Raw genomic sequence first — 22,865 nt, forward strand, 5'->3', positions numbered from 1 at the left:
GTCACTGTACTCGGAGAAGGTATGGTGCACAGGTAGGTACTTGTTTCCTGCTTGCACTATCACTACTATTTTCAAGACAATTTCAAGCTCATCACTGTGCAGAACAGAAGTGCTGAGCTACAATACACCACAGAAATAACATTGCTCATCCAGGAAATTACAACTCCACGTCTTACACAGTGTATTGCCCCCGCGTGTAGCTGTGCAATGCAGTGGCCATCAGCAGCAGCGGAGTGAGGAAAGTGAAGAGGCTTATGGCTTAAATTTTTAAAAGTCTAGGCACTCAGACATCCCAGAGCACCACAGGAGCTTCTGGTGACTTGTACCTCTCAGGAAAAAACAACAGAGTGAATTCTGTTCTGGGCTCACTGCACAACTGCAGGCAAGTCCTGCCGCCCCTCTGCATCTCAGCTGCTTTGTGCTTACACTGAGAGTAGTACGTACCTATGAGAATAGAAAAGCTTATTTCTGGAAGTTCAAAAAAATACTTGAGGCCTCTGCATGGAAGTCAGAGAAGTCTCAAACATAATCACCGATATTCCTGCACCCAGGGCACAGTACAGGAAATTTGTCAGAGCCTTCCACAACACTTGAGGAAGTCCCAGCACATGTTCATTTCTGCCCCTGCCATACCATTTCCCTGAAGAATGGGCCTTGTAGACAGAAGGGTTTCAAAACACAGCTTGAGTACAGTAACTGCAGACATATTGTGTCAGACAGGGGCTTGGTGTTGAAAGAATGTCTATATGTTCAGTTGCGTATTGTTACAAGCATTTAAAGAAGCTGCTGTATCCAAAAAGGAAGGACAAGTTCTTATTATTATGAAAGCTGGGGAGTTTCCAGGATTGCTGATGTGCCAGCAAACGATCCAGAGCCAGGAGAGATAGTCACGGTAGAAACGATAGGAAAATCTACAAGCGCCTGAGGACCACCTACGCAACATCTGCACGTGTCTCATAAACCAGGTGTTGCTCCCTGGAGCACATAATTTGGGCATGCATTCAGCGTGCCACTCCTACCACCTCCTGGCTCCCACCAAAACAATGTCACGCACTGCCTACAGCTACGTGCAAAGCAAGTAGCGCCAACCCCGGTTCAGAGAAATCCATCATTTACCCAAGAATATGTTGTGTCAGTACAAAACTAGCCCACAGCTCGGAATTGGCAGGAACATATTTGAGGTATCACACTCACAGAGGAGGAACAGAAAAACTGCTTTGCCCACAACTGCCCAAAAGCAACTGCAGCAGTTTCAGTCAAAGACTTAAAGGGAAGCACACAGAGAAGTCAGGGGTCAGGCTCCAAGAGAGACACAGATTTGCACTCCAGAAAACAGGCTACAAAGCACTAAATGCAAAGAGGAGTTTATCCCAGCAGCAAGCTTCATGCTTCTTGCAGACATGCTTTCTTTACAGAGGCAAATGCATCTCGGTATGCCCAGCATCTAGTGCAGCTCTGGTCACTTAGTCCCTGGATCCTACCACACTTCAAGGATGGGAGCATCTCTCCTTCATGCACTAGCTGTTCTCAAGAGCTAAGGCTGAAATCCTGGCAATAGTTCCCCCTCCTCTTTAAAAACAAAGAAAAAAAACAAAACCCAAAACCAAGAAAAAAACCAATCCCTAGTCAGGAGCCGGCTATGCCACAGAATGAAAAAGTCCTTACTTTTCTTCAGGAAGAGATGATATTTCTTGTATCAAGTTGACAATAGTCGCTCAATGGGGTTCAGCATATGGATGCAGTTCTGGAGGATTTTTATTTGAATAAATATGCATAACTCCAGGGGGAAAACCTCTGTCAATACAAATCCTATGGAAAATATTGCTCCTGTAGACAGAAGAGAGACCAGTTCTGTTTGTGTATTCAGGCACCGTATATATGAAGATATTTTAGAGGCCTCTATACTTAGCCATTGTGGTTTCAATCTTTCCCAGGCCAGAGGTAGCTGTGTAAGCATATAGTCAGCATTGGCTAAACAAGTACTTTTAAAACCATACTATTATTACCAAGTTAGTTAAAGAAGGCTTTTTTCTTCTTTTTTTTGGGGGGGGGGGGGGATGGGTGGGGAGAAAGCTGTAATTCAAGACAAAAATCATTAAAAAAAAAAAAACCACCCCAACAAAACCCACCACCTTTCTAGTCCTTAGAGTGAGCTGTGGGTTTTTTTCAGTAGCTCTTTATATTTAACTGCAGCCAGACCACTTCAGGTCATGATTTCATCTGATCTTTGCAGGATGGTAGTGCTGGGTCTCGCCAATACTCCTGGGGAAACCAGGGTCCCTCAGGAAGCGATGCGGCTGACTCCGGCAGTGGAACTCCTTCCTCTGAGTCAACACTGACCCAGCATTTCAGCATTATGCCAGAGGGTGCTGACCTGCTCGGTGCGTTGTCTTTTAGAGGAAATAAATGGTTGCCTGACCACACTCGTGGTTATTAAAGACAGCATGTCGCTCTACACCAACACTGGCATTTGGCTACGTGACCGCTCCCTATGTGTGCAATTACATTTCTGCCTTCCTCCACTTTCTGTCCTGAATTGTTTCAATAGCTGCTGTGTTTCATCCAGCCCTAAATGCACTTTGATGGTTGGAGGAACAGTTCCAGCAGAGCCCAAAACTAAGAACCTGGAATTTTATTGCTGACCCCACCTTTGGTTGGCCGCATAACCTAAGCATGTCTCTTCTACCTTCCCCTCTCCCTTGCCTTCCCCACGTGCAAAAGGGAGATCATGAGAAGAATCTCTTCTGTAAAACGCATTGAGAGTGGAAAATGGAGCCAGTGGAAACCAGTGGAAAATCCCATGTAAGAGAGCACTATAAAGATGAATTATGCAACATGGTGCTATTAATTAGGTACACTGATCAAACATTTGGGGATTTTTCAGTAGAAAAGGCATTAGGAAAAATAAGATATTTGTAAAGACAGCAGTGAGTCTTCTGCATTTGTTATAATCATGACCTATGATCTTTCTTTAATCCAAGAGTGCCTTGGATTACAGACCAGACAGGTATTTCCCCCTTTGATGCAGATGAGTTCAATGATGCCTACTCTACAGTAAGTGCTCTAAAGGTGCTGAGCATTAGCAGGATTTTTTTTTCCCACAGGCAACTCAGCTGCCTATAATTATCTGAAAAAAAATTCCTCCTCTTCTTCCCTAATCCCAGTGCTCTGATCACATGCTACATTTGCTCTGGGGACTCCATTTCAGAACCATGTGACATTTACAACACACAGTCCTAAAAACACATGAAAAATACACCTGGTTCTGGGATTTGGCACAAACTCAGCCCAGGTTCACCAAAAGGTTTGTGACCCTTCTGAGCACAGCTGGGACCAAATTACAGTTTTGCATTGTACCTTGTGGCTTGGAGAAGAAAAAAATCTGATCAAACTTGGAAGCTTTGACTGAGATGTACTTGAGAGTTTGAGTTCAGTTTAGGCATAAACTCGGTTCAGAACTCAGAGGCTGGAAACTGCCCTGAATGGAGAGTGGCTGGAGTATATGCACTCACCTGCACGGCAAAAAGGATCAGCTCAACAGGGGTGACAAGGACTCGACAGCAGACCTGACCACTACCAACACTGACAGAGCCATGAGAATGCCAATATTGTAGTTCAAATAGGGATTCACTTCCGAAGCAAATCCCCCATCAATCCCACTACCCATGCAGTGGTTTGCAACTTGGAGCAGCCTGAGAGGTTGCAAACTGGGTTCCCTCTGGATGAAACTGCACAGGAGACCATGCTTGAGGGGGATACCTCACACACCTCCTCCACACCCATGGGACCAGACAAGAACTAGTACAAAATAACACACCCCCCACCATCACCACCAAGTGCTATTGCATGGGTGCCAGGTCTCCAGCACTAACTATTCACCCTCCAGACCTGCTCCTCCTGGCCCGCTCTGCCTGCTAACACAGCCACCAAAAACTGGGGCTCGGCCACCACAGAACTGGAGTGCAGAGGTACTAGCGGTACCTGATTACCTGGCATATCTGTTTATGAGCACCCTCTGCTGGATATTACAATTTTTTCTTCCCTCTAGGCCAGCGGTGCTAGCAGGCTACCTCTGCTAAACCAGCAAAACACTGGGGTATGGAAGCAAGGAGCCTGTTCTGGGTATCCCTGGGATGCCCCAGTGTACAACATGCCCAGTGCACTGAGGGGGGACTACTCTACACCGGTGTATCTGCAGCGGGATAAATCAGCGTTCGTTGAGAACAATTAGAGCCCAAAGACATACCCATAACAAGGGAAAGTCAAACCCAACCAAAGCCTTCCCCACATGACTAAGCTGCTTACAACTCACTTCAGTCTGAACAAAACATATTGCTGACAAAAGATGCTGATGTAACACCTAAAACGCATTGTTCCCCAAGAGGATGGGAGCCATACAGGCTCTGACGGTGTAACGCTTCCACTGTGGTTCAGACCTGCAGAGGTCACCTATCCACCACAACATGGGGGTGGACGACTAGCAAAGAGGTAATTGAGACAACTGACTTGGTGGCTTGACAAGGTGGATAATTGCCATCTTGAATCTATAGTCTGGGAGGACAACAACATCATCCTCATATTCTACATCTCAGCCTTCAGGTGATTAGAAAGTTGTGGTCACCTCTGATCCCAGCCAGGTTTATAGTAATCATTCAATGCAGAGATGTTGGGGAACGCAAGGCTCAGGCAATGACTCCTCTAAGCTACTATCCGCTGTCAGATGTTTCAAAGGAAGGTATTTGAGGTTTATGGGGCCAGGAAGAGCATTTAACCAGCTGCAGCTGGAAGACTGTCCAGGAGCAGGGGGCCTGACACCTTCTAAAACAGCTAGGATAAAATTCATAAACTGTGCATAAGATTTTTTATCCATATAAATGTCTAATCCTTTCTGCATTCTACTATGTTCTTGGTCTCAATTATTTATGTGCTGTAAGAAAAAAATAAGTTTCACCTCTGTCAAATGTTTTATTTCAATTTCATTGAAAACCTTGTAATATGTAGAAGTATACACAGGAATGCCTGGTTTACTTCTCTGTACTTCTAAGTTTACATACTTCTGTCATGTTGCTTTTTATTACTCTTCACTCTAACTAAGAATGCATAATCTTTTCAGTCTCTCCACACCTCTAAGCATTTTCATCACCTTTTTCTGCTAAATATTTGTGGCCTAGTGATCAGAAATGAACATATAATATTTTAAGACTGGAGTCGCAGGGAATCACTCGTCTTTCCACTGAACAGATCCAGCACATCCCCATTGCCAGCAGCCTCCTCCTCACCCAAAGCGAGGGGAACGATGGAGGAAGCAGGGCTGATTACATCGGACCCTTTCATACTGCACAATTCACGACTACTGGAGGAGTTGTGTGCTCCTGTACCATGCCAGCCAGCGTCGGCTGCGGTAATGCAAACGCAAAGGCATTAACCCTGCTCCCTGCTAGGAAACAAAGTCTCCCACTCATTCCTTAGAAAAGTTAAACGTACTCATTTCCGAGGGACTTGCGGGGTGGGTAGATACACTCACTGCAGTTCCCCAAAGACAGCTCAGAAATAACCTGGGAGGATCCCAGATGAAGGCTGGGTGTCTTCTTACATCTGTCTGGTTTAGGAGATGGAGTGTAAACAGTGGCACATTAGCTTAGATTAATTACAGGCTGCCAGTATTTTGCTTTCATGTAGCGAGCTCCGGGAACATAACACCACTGATAATTAAATAGCGCCTTCCATCAAAAGGCTCCAAACCACCCAGCAAACCAGACGAGCTGTTAAGGTAGGGCTGCTGGAGCAGCACACAGCAGTGGCTTAACAGGACGTAGGGACACAGCACACTTGTTTAGGAAATGAAAAATTTCTACTGAAACTACAGAAGGAATTATCACGTGTTTTACATTACGTACTGCGCAATAAAACCTGGGCAAGATTAGCAGCAGTGCCAGGAGACCTTCACTGGTCAGACAGTTTTATATCCCATGAGGCAGATCATTTCTCCCATGACACAGCACCCTATCTTTTTCTTTTTGCCTGGAACGTTGGCTCAGTAATGACTGAGGAATAAAAAAAAACCAAAACCAAAAACCAAAACCGCAAACCCCAAAAGTTATTTCCTACTTTGTTTTCTGCAGCTCTGGGGTTTCTTTGCAGCTTTCCTACACAGGATATGAGCAATGCGCAGGTTTTATTTGGGAGATAACAGCCCTCAGGTAAGCAAGGGTGAGAAAATACAGAACAGGAGATACCTGCCAACAGAGAAAAGCTCACAGCAGTGGGGTTAAACTTCTGTGTTACCACATCCCCTCCTTCCCCATCTCCTTCCACACACACTGCTGCCCATCAGTTATGGGAGATTTTTGTGCCGGGGTCACCAGTGTAGCACACCAGTGCAGTGTCAATACCGTGAGGTGGGCAATCAAACCTGCAACCTCCTCGCGTGCCATAACCCTGCTGGGCTACCCCCTGCTCTCTCCCTGGTCATTTTCTTTTCTGTCCCTGCTTTTTCTGGTCCCAAGGCTGCTTTTCCCTTCTTGACCCCCTCCTCATCCCCTTGCAGTCAATACCTGCCAAAGGCAGGGAAGTTCACGGTTACGCTGGCTGGCGCAGCTGAATGAATTGCTGCTGTAAGCCAGGCTGCTCCCCAAAACTGCAGCCCTGAACTCGTCAGCTGTTCTCTCAAAGGCACCAAAATGAGAGGTCCGTGCAGAAGCCGAAGGGAGGGCAGGGGCTGCCAGTATCTAGCTGCTGCTTTACATTCACACTCACAACCAGGAGCAGAACTGGTGGAGAGGTGCACGTTTCTCCTGCCCACCACATCCTCGGTGCTATCTCGCATCCCTCTGCGGAGGGGACTGGGAACCTGCAGTTCGGGAACTCGGTATCTCAAGATCAGCCGCCCTTCGCAGGCAGTTTCTTGCCCTGGAGTCCCAGGGTATAGCGACTGGGGACATTAATGTACTGAAACACAGACCAAATCCCTTCAGCACTCCCAGAGTCACTCTCAGGAACTCCAGCTTGCGCATCAGCAGCATTACTGACGGGCAAAACCACGTGCTGTCCTCACAAGCGCAGCATTATCACTCGGTGGTTTCACACAACTGCCCACTGTGCAGGCACAGCAACCGATTCAGCCAATTTCACCTTCTGCAGCTGGATTCGAGGCAAGGCCACAGATGCCCTTCAAAAACCAGACACTCGGGCTGCAACCTGCCCACTGATATACTAGATGGCTGAAGAGCCCGGCTGGGAAGCGATCCATAGTGATAAGGGCAAAGGGAGAAGGGCTTAAGAGGGAAAGAAGGAAGGGAGCAAACTTCACACAGGAGCAATGCTTATTTTTGAAAGGTTAGTTACATGTTATGCTTTAGTTAATAACCTGAGGTGGACTAGAGGAGACACTTCCATAGAGGTATCTTTCTGCCATGTTGTGCAGCCAGCCTTTACTTTTCACATAACAGTTGAATAAAAGCCACAAATATTAAGCCTACACCACAGCAGCTAGAGCACGTGGCTGTGGGACAGCTATTTGTGAGTTCTGCCTAACCCTGCCAGAAAAAAAACCCTTCCCCAAGCCCTGCCATCCCATCGCTGAAACCAGGTAATCTCAACTACAGAAGCTGTACCTGCTCCTCAGGGCTGAGGTGGGAGTACTGATGCATGGGAAGAAGGAAGCAACGGATCACTTTGCAGATGTAAAGCACCAAGGACCAAAGTACAGGAAAGCCAAGGAGATACAAAGCTACCAAACTTTCTACAACGGTCTCTGCTAGGATTGTTCACTTACCTACCGCCTTCCTAGGAACTGCCAGACAGTCAAAAAAGCAGGACCAGGCAAGCCCCCTAGGGAAGCTAAATAAAAGTAATTCCCATCTGGTGTCTCAACACTCCTGTGTTACAGAGAGGATAAGCTACACCTGGGCAGGTTCAAATGGCAATGGTAATCCTCTGCACTCGCGGCTGCTCACAGCCATCAGTGCCCAGGTGAAGTCCATGAAGGAAAGGAGGCACTCAGGCTTACCAGAAGTCACAGAGCGTGGCTTAACCCCAGAAATCCCAGTGCCCAGCCCTCACCCTCACAACTGAATCCTCAAAGAGAAATCTGGAAGATTTTATTGTCGTTAGCATGAAGCGCACATCCCAGAGCTCCAGCATCCCTCGGTGTAGAGCAGGACCCCAGTGTGCCAGGAGCTCTACGCCTGTACGGCTTTGGTCTGCAAAGTGTGGCTCGCACCGCAGTAATATTCAGAGGCCCCAATGTGCTAGGCACTATAAAGCACAAGACAGAACTTACTTCACATCATCATTATCCCCCTAGATAAATATAAAACCTTATACTGAGGAGTTTTCTCATCTCCTTTTTTAGTAAGACAGCCATATAGCGACACTGGCATTCCTCTCACTTAGAGTGGCATAAGGAAGAAGAGAGAAAAATGTATTTGGCAGCCAGAGATGTGACTGCAGTACATTAGATGAGCAGGCAGGCAATCCTGGCGAGCTCATGGAGAAAGAGCAAGGGTTTCCACCAACCCATTTGCCTGGGTAAGCCCCCAAGAGTCCCCAGCAGGTTTGTGTCACCAATGCAGCTACACTTGCCCTGCTGCTGTCACCTGCATGCCGCAAAGACTAAAGTGAGCTCAGGTGTGCCTCCCTGCGCTGCATCCACGTCTCGGCATTTACACACTGTGGGAACACTTTCCCTTCCCCTGAAATCACTCCCACTGCACTAGCAGAAACAGCAGAGGAAGACAAGCCAAAGAGCAGGACTAGAAACTGCAAAATCTAAGTCCTCTTTAGTCACCAAGTTGCATCTGTTCCTCACACATTTCTTGGAGGTACACATTTCTGTCCCAACATGAGCAAAAGCCCAAGGACTCCAGTTGTCAGCATGCTGCCAGCACTGGAGTTCTTTCTGATATATTTAGAGCATGCAGCATCACACCAACTCCTCTACTCATTAATCCATGATATTTGAGCTATGATTTTTTTTGCTTTTCTTAAGGTGACCTATCTGAAGAAACTCTTGGATCATAAATCTGGTTGCTGAACAAGAAAAATACAGTTGCCCCAATGTTATTTTGTTGCTGCAACTACCTTGGCTTTTTATTTAGAGAATAGATTTTATGTCTATCCTGCAAGGACAAACTCCTGATGAGACTAAAATTCTGGGTGCGACGACTGACCAATGCATTTGACCCAAAGCTGAAAATAAAAGCTGGCTTCCCACCTTAGTTTCCAAGTAAACTCCACCAAATGACGCAGCACCCCATACTGCATTTCACAGGCAGTGCAGATATATTTAGCCCGGTACGCCCCTCCCAAAGTGCAGTGTGGGGCACAACCAGCCGAGCAGAACCCAGGGAGGAATACAGGAAAATGAACCGGGCAAACCATCCTCTCCTATTCAGTAGCGTGGATCTTTTACTTGCTTTGTTTAAAAACAAAACAAACAAACAAACAAGGAGACTTCACAAGAGGAGTTTTATTTTCAGGTCAGCCAGCAAACCCAAGAGCTGTAATTAGGTCCTGGAAATTAGCAGTTTAATTTATTTGTGTTGTCGGATGTTCTTAGTATTTCCATCTGAGCACCAGACAGGAATGTAGGGGATGAGAACGGCTCTACCCCTCCTCCTCAGGCTTGTTGTGGGAGAAAAATAGCGTAAGCGCCACACGAGCATCACGGACCTACGAACATGCTGGGACTCCCCCTTCCTGGATGTGAAACTAGGGGACAATAAGCCACTTTAACAGCAATATTTGGGTGCCCAAAGAAGCACACTGGTTGCTTTTGGGATCTAGAAAAGTGCCTGCGGGAGATGAATTTCAGCAGTGTATAGCCAGCTAACTTACAAATGACTTGGTGCATTTCAGCAGACAACTCCCCAGAGACATGCCTCCCAGGGTCACCCCAGGGCTGTGGGAGGGTCGGAAAGAGAGGTTAGCTCTAGGAAGCCCAGGTTTTGCCCTGAGGGCCCTGGGAAGTGATCTCCTTCTCAGTCTCCATCAAATCAGATAGCAAATAAAGCAAATTATGGCGATCAGAACGATAAAAGGCAGTGGCTGCTCAGAAGCATCTGCCAACCTGTTGGGTTTTGGCAGCAGCAGGTTGTACGCGGTGATGATGCTCTTCCACCCTGAAAGCTACAGGGAGGGCTCTCTGCCTTCTCCAGAAGGGCTCCCAGCCGCAGCGCAGGAACACAGGGCATCTTCTTGGCTTCTATGCTGGACAATCTCCTGGCCTCAATTAAAAAAATTACACACCAAAGTTTTAGCTGTAAAGGACTTTCTTTTCTTCTCAAATCAGGAAAATAATCCATTACATACTAGAAATGAAACCAGAAATCAGGGCAAAACCTAACGATGATGTTGCGTGAACAGGAGTCTCCCATCAAGACCCCTAGCCTGCAGCCTTCCCGAACACGGCTGGTTTTAGTTCAAGCCTTTGGGAACCTTTTGCTCCACAGGATGAACTTTCAGTTCAGAGCTGGACTAAGCAGAGCGCAATTCATTAGGGAAACCTCAGTGCAAAACACAAAGCAATTTCTCTTATTATTTTCCTCATCCCCAAATGGGAGGTAGGGTAGGGCCAGGGACGGTTCGTGGCTGTGAAAAAACTTCAATGTCTGAGTAACGTTACAAGCACAGACTTTTGATTTCTCAGAGTTCCACTGCTTCATACTCTCCTCTGACAATTCAGGAGGTTGAGCGGAGTAGCTGACTCCTAGATTTGCCAATCTTTTGCTCCTTTCCCCAAAAGAGTGCTCTCTCAAGGCCTCTTTTCCATGGCCTTCCCTCAGCCAAGAAAGGCCGAGCACTGCTTTTTGCTCCCAGCACATGTTATCGCTGCCCCAGGCCAGCCGGCTAAGAGAGAAGACTATTACTTAAAGAGGTGCAGAGAGGAACTGGGAGAAGATCGTAATCACTGACCCTTGGGCACCTTAAAGCACGGGACCACAATGTGCTGAGACGTGAATAACCCTCCTCCTGCGGGGAAGATGGGCACTGCCGCTATGTGTGACCATGATCCAAGAGCTAACCAGGTTTAGAAATCCCTGCACATCGGTGTCCTGTTTCACAGTCCTGCAACCACAGAGACGAATAATAGTTTATAACATACAGCTTGAGGAAACCTCTTCTTCTTATCAGATTTTTTAAAAAGCAATGTAAGATTTTTCTTTAATTTGAGATAAAAAATAGTTTATAAAAACTCCTGCAAGTAATTCCTTTCCTGTAGGTTGCTTGGGTACCTATTGCTGACAGTATCTGCTACCTGAACACACACAAGAATGACAGGCGTAGCTTCCTATCCCTGGCTGGGTGGGTGCAATTCCTGGAACCAAATTTATGATGCAAATATTTGAAGTTAAGATGTCAAAATTTAGGTCCCTTCAATAGCGTTTGCTTTAGCATGTTAACACTGTATCTGTGAGCATTTCCATTATGAAAATAATTTGTTAAAATACTCACAAGGAGCGTGGAAGGCTCTTCAAAGACAATCAAACACCACTCTTACTCTAAATATTGGCTAATACTAGCCAAAAGGTTTAAAATATTCACCTAGCTCATCATTGTTCCAGTGACGTAATGTTTGTAACAGTCCCACCAGTGCCGTACACAAGGGAGGTTTCTGTGAGAACCAGTCTTCTTTAAGAATATGTCTCCTGCTCATTTAGATTAATTGATTTCACACACAGTTGTTTATGTGTGTGGCCTCCCTTGATTTTTCTGAGCTCTCTTTGCTCCAAACAAAACAGCTTAGGGATGTAGATGGAGCCAATTGCATTTTGGAAGAGGGGCAATAACACCTCAAAGCCAAACAGGAAAGGACATTTCTTGCTTCAGAGACTTTTCTCTGGATTATTCTTTGAGGCAGCTTGACAAAAGCATGCTTCTGGGGAACACTATAAAACTGCTTCAGAGACACGCTGCACGGAGCCCGGCAGGAAAAAGTTCCCCACAATGGTGGGAAGGGGAAAAAGTAACTTCTGAGCAGAAAGATATATGGCAGTCTGTGATATTGCAAACAATAGACGACCAAGAAGCTGTCCAAATTTTAAAACATCATGATTTCATATAAGAGCCTGTAGCTTGACTGAGAGAACACCAGAGTCCTCATCTGTGCATGGAATATGTATCAGGCAGCTGTGCAGTGCACTACCAAACGTTGGTTTGAAAGGAAAATTTATCTTGGGAAAGAAAGCTGGATATTAATTTGAAAGCACAAACAGAGCAAGAAAGATTAACTGCCCTCAGCCTCTCAGACCAGCCATGTGGACACGCCACGGATTCAATCTGCAGTGAATTACAAGTCATCACACACAAAGTATTGAAGTAGCCGGCCAGCAAAACCAGTGGAAATATACTTCTGCGGATCTGGTCGGAGAATGGAATCTCTGTTCCCCAAGAAGAGCTGGGATTTCAACGTTTGCCTGCATCCCAAATAGGGATGAAAGGTCAAAATATTATACTATTTCATGCCATGAACAATTCCAAATGCTTTTGATTTGAAAATGCGGGGAAAAAACCCCAAGATATTACTGATAGAAACAAAACATTCAAAATGTTTTACCAGTGTTTTCTCTGTCTTCACCAGCACTGTTGGGCCCCAGGCCTTGGGAACAAAAACCCAGGTTGATGCAAACACAGACCCACCGTCATTGAAGGAAGAGTTGGTATGTGAAATACTACAGGAGCTTGACCCCTACAGATTGATGGGCCCTGACGTTATCCACGTGAAGGGTGTTAAGAGAGCTGGCTGACATCGTTGTGAGGCTGCTCTCCATAATCTTTGAGAAGTCGTGGAGATTGGGGGACATCCCAGAAGACTAGAAGGCGGCTAATGTCACCCCCATCTACAAGAAGGGCTTAAAGGAGGATCCAGGCAACTACAGGCCCATCAGTCTTACTTCAGTCCCTGCGAAAGTTACGGAACAAATCCTCCTGGGGCCATCACAAGTCAAATGAAGCACGTGATTGTGAAAAGCCAGCACGGATTCACCAAGAGCAAATTGTGCTTGACAAACACGATAGCCTTCTACGACAAAGTAACCTGCTTGGCTGATACGGGGTGAGCGGTGGACGTTGTCTACCTGCATTTCTCCAAGGCTTTCGATACGGTTTCCCACAGCCTCCTCCTTGAGAAACTGATGCGTTACAGTCTAGACAAGTGGGAGCTGGCTGCACTGAGCGCGGTGGTAAATAGCTCCTTTTCAAACTGGCAACCTGTCACAAGTGGGGGCCCCCAAGGACCGATATTGGGCCCAACACCATCTAGTGTCTTCGTAAGTGATCTGGATGATGGGATTGAGTGTACCCTGATCAAGTTTGCTGATGATTCCAAACTGAGTGGGGAAGTGGACACTTTGGAAGGGAGAGCCACCCTGCAGGAAGATTTGGATAGGCTGGGAAAGTGGGCTAACAAGAACCTTATGAAAATCAACAAAGACAAATGTAAGGTCTTGCACCTGGGAAAACATCATCTAGGAGTGCAGCGCAGGCTGGGATCTACCCGGCTGGGGAGCAGCTCTGTGGAAAGGGACCTAGGGGTCCCGGTGGACAACCAGCTCAATATGAGTGACCAGTGTGCTGCTGCTGCAGCAAAGAAAGCCAACAGGATGCTGGGTTGCATCCACAAGGGCATCACCAGCAGAGATAAAGTCATTATGCCACTCTACTCTGCCCTTGTCAGGCCACACCTGGAATACTGCATTCTTTTTTTGGTCCCTGCTGTGCAAAAAAGATGTGGACAGGCTGGAGAGGGTCCAGAGAAGGGCCACAAAGATGATCGAAGGACTGGGAAGCCTGCCATATGAGGAAAAAACTGAGAGAACTGGGTTTGTGCAGCCTTGAGAAAAGACGGCTTAGGGGAGACCTTATCACCATGTTCCAGTATTTAAAGGGTGGCTACAAAGAAGATGGAGACTCCATTTTTGCATGGAGTCATATGGAAAAGACACAGGGTAAGGGGTTACTCCTGGGGAGATTCTTACTGGACACAAGGGGAAAATTTTTCACAATGAGAACAATCAGCCATTGGAATCATCTTCCTAGGGAAGTGGTGGATTCCCCAACACTGGACACTTTTAAGATTCAGCTGGACAGGGTGCTGGGCCATCTTGTCTAGACCATGCTTTTGCCAAGAAAGGTTGGACCAGATGATCCTTGAAGGTCCCTTCCAACCTGGTATTCTATGATTCTATGAAAATGAAATGTTGATCCAGAACAAGAGATTTGGGAATGTTGACCTGAAATTTAAACTCTTGTTTCAGGTTTCAACTTAAAATGACATTTAAGTCTGAATGTCAATTGGAAACAGAAATCATTAGGTTTTGAAACATCACTATGGAAAAATATGTTTTTCTTCTAAAAAATTCAATTTAGACCAAACCATGTTTTCTTATGAAAGCCTTTTTATTTTAGGAGCCCCAGGTTTGTTTATTTTGCTCCTTGAGGATTGGGCATTTGCTTTAAGCATATGCATGTCTGCAATGGGCATGTCCACACTGTGGACACACTGGAGATTCCTTATAGAAGTCCAGGAATTTGGCATATCTGCACCCAGTCTTGTTTAGGAACCGGAAATATTACAGAGCACTTAGAGATTTTAATTTAGGGGAAAGGGTCCATGGTGTCAGATAAGTACTGGATAAACAGAAACCCACTTTGCACACAGATGGGGAGTGGGGTCTGAGGATACTCCTAGATGCCCTCAAAAGCAGCATCTCTTCATCAGCATACAAGATTACAGACCTCTGTCCAAAGGTGAGCTTTGCAAAACCTTGGAAAGCAAAAGGCAAATGGGCCTCTGGAAACATAAAATTACCTCTAATCACTTGTTACTTATTTATTATTAATTCTTTGCAGAAAAAACCACAATCAGAAGCCTAACTCCTACTCCAGGAATCCACAAAATTTCTGAAGATGTCTTTAGGCAGATGTATGACTACCAGCAACTTCTGCCCTGCGCAGAAATAACCAGCTGGAGTTTTCTGTGGAAGGGGGGACAATGAAAGAAAGCAGTATATCCCAAACACGGGATTGTAAACTTTGACCAAATGGGCAACTACGCCACTAACATCTGCTGCTTCGGACACACGGGACAATGGCTATGAACATGCAAGTCCGCGCAGCACAAAAACTCCACAGCAAGTCAATTTACAGCGACTAGTCACAGATGCAGGACCACAGATCACAAGTCATAAAGATGGTCTGGAAGATCCACTTGGCCCAATGCTGAGGTACACTGAGAGAAAGCCCTATCAAAGAAAGAGTGACAGGATCAAGTAATGAATTTGATGGGATGATGTTAGTATTAAAAGCCAAAGGCTCCTGCACATTTGGGCAGAGGAACTGAAGGGAAAAGTAAAATGTATTTAGGTGGAGTCACAACCGTGACTAAGTGTCATGGTTTAAGTGCAGCCAGCAACTAGGCACCACACAGCCACTCACTCACTCCCCCCCGCCCCAGTGGGATAGGGAGAATTGGAAAAAAAAAATAAAACTTGTGGGTTGAAATAAGAACAATTTAATAACTAAAGTAAAATAAAATGCAATACTAATGATAATAATAATAACAACATATAGTAATAGTAATGAAAAGGAATATAATAAACCAAAATAAAATTAAAAAAAAAAGATAAAACCCAAGAAGAAGACAAGTGACACACAATGCAATTGCTCACCACCCACTGACCGAAGCCCAAGCAGCAATCCACACCTCCCATCCAGTGCCCCCCAGTTTATATACTGAGCATGCCGTTCTATGGTATGGAATATCCCTTTGGCTAGTTCGGGTCAGCTGCCCTGGCCATGCTCCCTCCCAGCTTCTTGTACACCTGCTCGCTGGCAGAGCACGGGAAACTGAAAAATCCTTAACTTAGGATAAGCGCTACTTAGCAACAACTAAAACATCAGTGTGTTATCAACATTATTCTCACACTAAATCCAAAACACACTCTACCAGCTACTAAGAAGAAAATTAACTCAGCCAAAACCAGGACACTAAGCAGAGCAGCGACAACTGCCTGAGACCCAAAGGGGGAACAGATCGTGCTCAAGCAGCTCCGTGGCTTTCAACATCAGACCAGCACCTGCTAGACTGACGGACCTTCTGGATGACAATCCATAACTTGGGAACGGGTGTTGCTTTTGAGCTCTTTCAATCCCAGGCTGAGTTTAGAAAGCTATGCCCACCCCACGGGAGCCTCTGACGCCTGTCCCAAGATGCGAATGAGCCACAATTTCCGTAGGGCTGTATCCTCCCCCATCCCTGGTCCAGCTCCAGCACACCCTACAGGCCAGCATACACACCAGCATACCTCTTGCACACAGGTCTGCTGGATAATCCTTCCCTGGCTATGGACAAAGGTTTGGGGCTCTGTGAAGCCACCACCTCTTTTACCAGGAGAAAGAATGAGTTACTGGACCGGCTGGGAAATAAGAGGATAATCTTCCCTGTTGCCTCAGGGAGGTGCAGGAATTGGTACAGGTGACAGGCGAAGCTGTCCCTGCGGCTCAGAGGCATGCTCTGATGGTCACCTTCCATCTGCTCAGCTTGGAATCGACTGCATGAAGCACGAAGTTCACCAACTCAGATCTCACACAGGTTTACCAAAAGTGGCAATGAACTGACAGAGCCTTATCTCCAATGAATTTAAAATACATTTCCTAGTTCAGCTTTGTCCATAAGCTAAAGTTAGGCTTAGCTAACCTGAACTAACTCTGTCTAAACACAACCACTTTTCCTATTGCTTGTAGCTTGGTTTTATGCTTGACTCAGAAGCATTACCTGGTGTCTGTAAGTAGGGCCTGGTCCAGACTATCAAGTTTACCCCATAAAACCTAGTTAGTTCATGGAGTGAAAAAAAGATAGAATAAAAACACACGCCTCCCAACACCCCAGTGAACACTGTTGTGCTGACAAAGATGCCCACATGGCCACAGCTGTGCCCAGAGAAGGAGCTGTCGCTGCCTGCCTTCATGGTCTTTGGAAAGGTGTCACAGCTACGCGGGCAGAAAAGCCCGGCACTGCTCTACCACAGACACGACCTAACACAAGCAGTCAAATTGAGACAGAGATCGATTGGAGTAGATTGTTCCTGATGTGCAAGTCTGAGCTAAATGGCACCATTTTCTTAGAAGATACAGAAGTTTTACGTGCCTTGTGGACAAAAAGTTTGGTTGTTACCTGCAATGGGGTTTTATGCCACTGGAGCGCAACTGTCGTTGCGCAGAAATACTGACCCACTCTTAGATCATCTCAGCATGCTAAGGAGACGACAACCAGCTCTCGAGCCTTACAGGATCGTGCAGGCTCCTTGGAAAATGGCAGAGATGCTGAAAGAGCCTGGGCAGCTACATTAAAAACTGAATATAAACAGTGCTGCACTTACCAAGCTTACCCAGCTGAAAACTTTCTTGCCATTAATAAAAAATAGAAGTTCATTTTGTACTTTGGCAAAACTCCCAAGCAGCTTGTTAAGAATAGGTGGAAATGGGGAATAGTTATAAAAACAGAAAAGAAATTGGGACAGGTAATTGGTCATAATTCACAGGAGCACTCACTCCACTCTACCTGTATGGCAGCCTGCAAAATCTCCGCAGGTGGAATAACAGCTGCAGCCACCCGCAAGGCTGCAGATGTCGGTGAGAAATCTGGTTTGTACACACCATGCACTGGAGCAAGAGCTGACATTTTGGTCCAAAACCAGAATCTTCCACTACAGCATGCGGAGTAATGGGGCTGCCCCATGAATAACTGCAGCATCTTGATACAAGACTGTAAAGCTCCAGTTAATTTTCAAAGATGCAAAGCTGAGCAGAATCAAGCGTGATGGCAGCCACAGGATACTCCAAACCTTCCCAGCTGTGACACAGAAATGATAATGGAAAAATATTTACTAAACAAAACCCTGACATTCTGCCAGGACCAATATTTACAGTATGTATTAACAAATCTGGGCCACGGCATATAATAAGGAAACATCTAGAATTGCTCTATCTGTAAACAGAGGAGGAAAAAAAAAAGGAACTTAATTTTCTTTTGTACAGTATCAATTTTTTATGATTAGAGACAACTTTGGAGTACTTAGGAACACCTCAGAGAGTAATGAACCCGACACTCACAAAATTATTTTTTCTGAAAAATGTTCCATTAATGAAGATATATTTGCGCTCATATGTTGCTCTCGCCATTCCTTGATGCATAACAAAGCTCAGAAATGTTTTCACGGCTAAGCAAGGGAGATTCTAATTTAATTTGCTTTAGAACTCCAACTTGTCCATAATGGAGGTGCTACAATGCTTCAGGACTCAGTGAAACAATGATGCCAAACCAGCCAAGAAGCTGAACAGAGAACAACTGGAAAAGGAAGATAAATTTACGGAGACCACTGAAATACTAGTATTGGTATGACGTTTGTTAACTCTCTGCCCTTAATGATGAAAAAAACCAACCCAAAACACGTGCTCCACCCAACCACTTCAGTCTCCTTCATCTCCAACTGAGATGGGAGAGTTTACAGAAAACATCTTATATTTCCCCCAAAATCCTTCAAATAAAATAAGACTTAAATGTCATGTGTGTACTTACACACACACACAGCGCTATATATAAAGGTACAATGTTGCTCGCCTTTTTTTTCCCTAAGATAAAACTATTAAATCCTTCAAGCCTTTCTCATGAGCTATCAAAAACCACAAATTAAAGTAAACCAAGAACTCTTTTTCAAATCCCTGCATGCAACAGTGCCATGAGCTCTCTGGCCACGAACCAATTCCCACTCTAGGAAAACTCACTCCATTTGAGCATCCCTGCTAGAGACCTGCATCGTGCATTATTTGATCTCATTTTGTTTTGCCTAATTCTGCTCCAGATCCCAAGATGAAGATTTGCAAAATGGGCTATTCATTTTGAGTAATCAAGTCCAGACTACTTCAGCCAGCCCAAGCATCAGAAATAGCTGAACCTCGGAAAAAAATCAGGACCTTTGACAGTGTTTCAAGTCGGATACCCCAAATCACTAGTCATTGCTGAAAACCTTGGCCTTCGTTACCTTTCCTCTGAATATGAGAGTATTAAACACAAGGCCACCGGGTTAGCTCAAAGAGTGACAGAGGAGGCCAGGATTCAAACCGTCTCTCTCATGTGGTAGACCACAGCATTAGCTACACGACAAGCAGGCATGCCCGGAAAAGCAGAGATCAATTAGGGGTCTCTTGCAGGGTTATGCAGGACACGAATGGTTTGATCCCGATGGTTTTATTTAGATGAAGGCAGCTGCCAGGTTGGGCCATATTTACTGTCCCAAATTCTGAAACTCTAAAGAAAGGGAATTCTGTCCAGCCCTACAGAAACAGGAGCGCTCCCTCTCCCTTGCTTCTCCCTTCCTCCAGCTCCTCTGAAGCCCAGGGGCACATCACTCGGTTCCCAAACAAACTGGGACAAAAGCCAGCTCCGGGAAGCCCAGCTCTGAACAAAGTGAAATGAGGAAGATGCCTCCATGGGGAAGCACCTACCGACCCCACCGCTGGGGTCCCGACAGGGGCAGAAAGAGGCACTGTCCTTTTAGAGATGGCCAGGGAGCTCCTCCGCCTGCCTGGTCTCCATTCGGGAGCAACCACAGCCAGAAGGAAAACGGCTGTGGGCTGCAGCAGGACAAGGGGAGGTTTCCTGAAGCCCACGGCAGAGTAAATACTCAGAGCAACCAGGGATGAGAGAACAAGGGACCCTCCAGTCCCGAAGGCTGTGTAGCCAGATTTAAAAATAAAACCTTCAAGTGGGGAGGACTGGCTTGCTGGGGACCTCGAAAGAGCCAGCGTCTGCCAGAGCGAGGGAGCGAGCAGCAAACCACCAGCCCGAGGCAGCCAGGAAACGCTGCAGCGGGAGCCAGACCCACAGCTCAGCCACAAGAGAACAGGTCGGCTTAGGATGGATGAAGCCGGCTGGGGAGTTAAATTTAGACAGGTAAACATACCGAGGGGAAGAGACGGGGTTCACACAGCCCTCGCCGTCCGCCGCTGCCAGGGCCTGGGGAAGACCCCCTAAAAAAACTGCTGGGGGGCTGTAGCCACGGGCTGGGCACCCCCGAATAGGGCCGTCGGGGGCAAGCAGGTGGGGGAGTGCCCAACTGCGTGGACATTTTTTCCCCATCATTTGCTCCAAGCACCTCCCTGCCATGCAGCATCCCTGGGAATCGGGAAAGCTGTTGAGAGAAGCGGGCAGGACACAGCGGCCCCAGGAGAGCCGCAGTCCTGGGTACGCATGGTGCACGGGGGCCGTGCAAAGGAAAGGTACCAGGGAAAATCCAACCAGAAACACGGGGGCCACAGCGTCAGTGTAGCCGTTTGGGTGCCAGAGCCCCTTTCTGAGGGAAAAAGGGGTAAAAGAAGAGGCTTGGCCATTGCTTGTGACAATTAATGCAAGAACAAGGAGTTAAAGTCTTGCAAACTCAGCCAAACTCTAGCTTGAGTCGTCCAGACCCCAAGGACCAGAGGGGACGCGCAGCACTCCTCTCCCCATGCTCCCTGCAGCCCTGCTGCAAGCCTTCAAACCCCACTGTCCATTCCACAGCTCCCAAGGACAAGTAAAGGATCCCCACGTAGACAGCCTGCCATCTACAACGGGCTCCCCTTGCGAAGCGCTTTCGCGGAGATCAGCCGTGCAACTACAAGGTACGTGAGAGCATCCCTACTTTGTGGAAACTGCTGTGCTGAAAAGCGACAATCTCCTTTCAGTGACCCTGTTGCTCTACCTCACGCAGAGCAGGGGAAGGCTTGCGTAAGCTTTATCAAGGCCTACGCCAAAGCTTGGAAGGGGGCGGCGGATCACAGGGTCTGGTCTCGTCTGTAATTCTGTCCATATGGTCTCAGCCAGTTATCTCTGCAGTGAGCCCAAGAACTCGTGCTCCAGTAAAGCATCTTTTCCAAAAAGACATTCGGTCTTTATTTGAAGATTTTAAGAGCTGGAGAAGCTAACGTTGCCTTTGGTTGTTTGTTCCGATGGTTAATCACCCTGCTGTTAAAAACGTTGCCTGTTCCTAACGTGAATGCATAGAGCTTAAATGCCCAGCCACATGCTTTACGTTCTCCTCTTGAATTAGAAAGCTCGCCAAATACCAGTTACTCTCAGTGCCGCTGAAAACACTCAGGTATCACACCATGCTACGTCTTAGATTTCTTTCTGAAATGCTACCTAGGTTCACATTCCTTAAATGTCCCATTAGAAAAGGATTTTTTCCAGTCCAGAAAAAATTCCCATGACTTTTCTGTGCGCTGCCTTCAGTTTTAATGAAGTCTGTTTGCATTTTACCAGCAAGCGAAGGTCCCTTTCTAGGCAAAAAATGGAAGCAAATCACGGCCTGCCCTGTCTTACATGACAGCATGCCTTGGCTATCCGCATCCTGATTTTAAAAGTACTGTGTTTAAAAGTCTCTCTGAAATGCTTATTGTGTGTGTGTCCAATTAATTTGGAAATGATGAAATGATTTTCACTCCAACTTTGATCAGCCATTAGAAAAAAGATCTCATGAATAGAAACAATTTATATTCATTTAAATGAGCAATCATGCAGTTTTCAGAAAATAACTGTTTTCCCTGTGCGCCTTGAAACCCAAACCCAACAACTTCAGGACAAAAGACTCAAGATCTGAAGCAGTCCAGAAACAGAGACCTACTGGGCTACAGAAAGGAACAAACATCATTAAAGGTGACTGCACTGATTTATTCATTTTTGAAATTTCACAATATTTGATCTCTTCCTAAAAGTCCCCCTGGAGACTCCACTATAAAAGAATGCGCATTTTTTCTTTGCATTTCTGGTCTTTGCAGAATAACTCTGGACAATACAATTGGGACATACCTTACTACCTGAAAAAAATAAGAATCCCCAACTTTCTAGACCCAGCTCTTTCAAAACTTCCATTTTTTTCAACTGACGTAATGAATCCCGGCAGATTGGGAGGGAAGGGGCCGAGAGAGAAGACTTCTCAGGGCTGGGAGTGTGCAGCCACGATTTCAGCTTCAGCTTTCCCTAAGCAGAGGTTAGTCACACATGGAAGGACATTTTTCTTGTACGTGCACTAGAGACAGGGGAAAGGACACAAGGGCTGCTTACAGCTACTGAGAGGAGAGGTGCGCTAATGCTGAAGGCACAGAAGGAGCTAGGGAGGGACTCCTGTCCAAAAGGGAGGCATCTCTCGCGGATGCTCCTGGGCACAGAAACACAAGCGAGTGACGGAGCCTGGGAGCAGAGGAAACCCACAGCTGGAATGGGCCCAGCTCGCCTCCCCAGCTCTGCCTCCTACCCCGCACTGGCAGTTCAACCTCATGCTTTTCTCTTCATATACTTGGCTAATTTCTTTAAAGAAAGAGGAAAAAACCCCCGAGTACTCGGGCTAGCTTCAGTGCCACATGTGGCAACTTACCACATACATTGGACTCTTGGGGTAAAAAAATTCCACCTGAATTCCTGCAGTGCCCAACCTTCACCTTGGATAAACCCAGGTGTCCATGCATAGGACAGCGGTTTAAGGGCAGTCTGTCTCTCCCGACAACTTTGAGAAAGCCCACTTATTTCTCTTTTGGGAAGAAGAGCACATACCCAACTTGGTTCTGCATTTACAACAGCATCTGTGCGCGTGACAGAAGACAGGCACCCACAGGCTAAACCTGCCACCACCAGAAAAAGCGGTCGCTTCGGCTCGTGTGTCGATGCCCAGCGGCAAACGTGGGCAGGAAGGGCAACGACAGACTTAATGCCTGGGTGTTGGTGCCCCCCTGCAGCCCTCCCACCTGCAGGGGAAGGTGGGGGAGACGTTAGAGGTACACACGTACCAGACAGGCTCCGAAGGGACAGACAGATGAATATGAGTATAAAAGAA

Source organism: Haliaeetus leucocephalus, unplaced genomic scaffold (assembly GCF_000737465.1).
Source record: "Haliaeetus leucocephalus isolate CR32 unplaced genomic scaffold, Haliaeetus_leucocephalus-4.0 Scaffold206, whole genome shotgun sequence".
NCBI classification, from domain to species: domain Eukaryota; kingdom Metazoa; phylum Chordata; class Aves; order Accipitriformes; family Accipitridae; genus Haliaeetus; species Haliaeetus leucocephalus.